Here is a 2,533-nt window from a genome sequence, read left to right as displayed (position 1 = left end):
ATGTGACAGGAAGTCTTCAACTTGATAAAACTAAATTAAGAGATGAGTTTACTACCACATACACACACAGAGTAAATACCAATTACTTTGGCATTGATTGAGAACTGACTCCTCTATTTAACTTATCAGATCATCCAGGTCTCGAAATTCTGGGCAAAAATCTGATTTTGATGGCATCGGGTTATACTTTAAGACATTCTACTTCCTTCCTTCTTTTTTATTTTTTTTAAGAGATAGGATCTTGCTCCATTGTCCAGGCTGAGGGCATTGGCCATTCACAGGCAGGATCATTGCACACAGCAGCCTCATACTCCTGGACTCAAGTGATCCTCCAGCCTCAGCCTCCCAAGTAGTTGGGCCTGCATGGTGTACCACTGCACTTGGCTCTTTCTGGTTTATTTTTAAATGTTATTATCTTCTCAGCTGAATTTATAAGTAACTGAAGCCCAAATGAGGCCCATTAACCTAAGTGAACCTGCATCTTCACTTTCCCAAATAGTCTTAATTTCAAACATTTTATCCTATATATCATAAATATGCTCCTGACAGACTATGTATATTTCAGTTGCCTTAGGCTTGCTATAATAATGTCATCTTGGTGTACCTCAGTCTTCTGTCCTTGGCTGTATGTTATTTCTCAGTGATTTGGAGGCTTGAGAAATTATAGAATTTATATAGAAGAGTCATTTCATGCAAGCAACATGTGACCCACAGATATCTTTTGTGTGCACCACATAGTGTATTTAAAAATTCTTAAATTTACTTATAAACATTTAAAATTCTGAAAATTTCACATAAAAAATTAGATTTATGGTATCTGCTAAACAACAAACAAACAAAACAAAAACAAAAAAACCCTAAGATGACCTGGCAAAGCTGAGCCCACACTCCTCACCTCAGTTACTATGTATCACTATGCTTGTGTGGGTCTTTTTCTTACTGTGGATAAAATATTTTTTTAAAAAAAAAACCAGTCCCCCCTCTGTTAAACAAACCATGACATCTAGTTTTCTCGCCTCACCTTGCTTGTCATTTGAGTTTATGACCAGTTCTAGTGTGTTGTAGGTTTAGTAACTACATTAGTTGATGAAATCAGACTTCCTGGGTTTAAATGCGGACTCTAACCATTCAACCTCTCTGCCTCAATGGCCTCATCTATAAAATGGGGACTATAAACGTACCATCACGCTGGGAATACTGTGGATGCCTCTGTGGTGACTGAGCAACCCCAGGCTTCTGGAAGAATTGGTAAAACCCAAGCTATCTGAAATAACAAGAAGAAATTGCTGTTGATTATTTAACTTGTAAATTCTCTTAGAATTTGGTTTCCCCGAAATGACTTATTTGCTTTGTTATGCTTGTTACTTACTATATCGATTATATTTGAGAAAATGAATAATGTGAAATGCTGAGCTGTTCTTGTAAAAATAGGAACTTTGTGAAAGGGACAAACCACACAGCGTGACTGCCAGAGAGAGATGACAGCACGTAATAAGCTTCTTGTTGCAGAGAGCCTCTAAATGGACGTGTAATGGAGAGTCTTATTACCCAAGTTGCTTTCCCAGGAAAGGGATATTGATTAGGGCCCTGGAAATGAATGCAACCCTATGGAGAACCTATAAACGGATGCATGAGGGGCATCTGTCATGAGGAAAAACCTCTCTGGAGATAAGAATGTAAAAATCTTTCTTCTCCCACTGCTCCTGCAGGCCTGCAGGGAGGCCCCCTCCTCTTGCAGCTTTGTGGTCAGGATGGTTGTCCTGTGTCAGATCCTGTTCCCCCTGCAGCTGTGAGCCCAATGCGTTTCTTGCTGATAGTTAAGTTTATGTTTAACCTCTATTCTTGCTAAGGTGTATGGTTTCTATGCTGACATACAGAAAGTTATCTTTACATTGTTCTGCTTTTATAATACCACGTTGTGATTTTTATGCACCAGTTTTGCAAATGTATTCTTTTTGTATTATTTCCACACTGTTGTGTAGCCTCACTCCCCTCTCCTGTTGAAAGAGCTTAATAAAGAACTAAGGTTTTCAGGGGAATGTTAGACATCCACCGAGAGGGTTTATGTGGTGTCTCTCCTGGGCCCAGCTTTAAAGAAAACTATTTCTTTGTCTTTTTTTTTTTTCTTTTTCACCGATCACTCGCTCACTTTGAGAGGTCTTGAATCCACGTTGATATATGGGGAGCTGGTCTCACCAATACCACCATACCTCGAAGACTGAGTTAATAAATGTAAAATGTGGCCAAACACTGTGACTCATGCCTGTAATCTCAGCACTTTGGAAGGCCAAGGCGGGAGAATCACTTGAAGTCAGGAGTTGGAAACCAGCCTGATCAACATGGTGAAACCCTGTCTCTACTAAGATACAAAAATTAGCCAGGTGTGGTAGTGTACGTTTGTGGTCCCAGCTATTCTGGAGGCTGCGGCCGTTGAATCGCTTGAACCAGGGAGACAGAGGTTGCAGTGAGCCAAGATCGCACCACTGTACTCCAGCCTGCCGACAGAGTGAGACTCCATCCCCCGCCACCAAAA

At 40.4% G+C, this 2,533-nt stretch overlaps 1 long non-coding RNA gene across 1 annotated transcript; it reads right to left on the bottom strand.

Annotated features, from left to right (window-relative positions):
* LOC119472139 lies at positions 1 to 1,396 on the bottom strand. Its single transcript, XR_005201253.1, has 3 exons — positions 1,370 to 1,396; positions 1,182 to 1,264; positions 1 to 20 (listed from the first exon to the last, which is right to left on the bottom strand). It is a non-coding gene; the product is annotated as an uncharacterized LOC119472139 (long non-coding RNA).
* Between the last annotated feature and the right edge of the window lie 1,137 nt (positions 1,397 to 2,533).

Source organism: Cebus imitator, unplaced genomic scaffold, assembly GCF_001604975.1.
Source record: "Cebus imitator isolate Cc_AM_T3 unplaced genomic scaffold, Cebus_imitator-1.0 Scaffold87, whole genome shotgun sequence".
Taxonomy (NCBI): Eukaryota; Metazoa; Chordata; class Mammalia; order Primates; family Cebidae; genus Cebus; species Cebus imitator.
The sequence above is the reverse complement of the archived record's forward strand: the minus strand, read 5'-3'. Positions and strand labels throughout refer to the sequence as shown.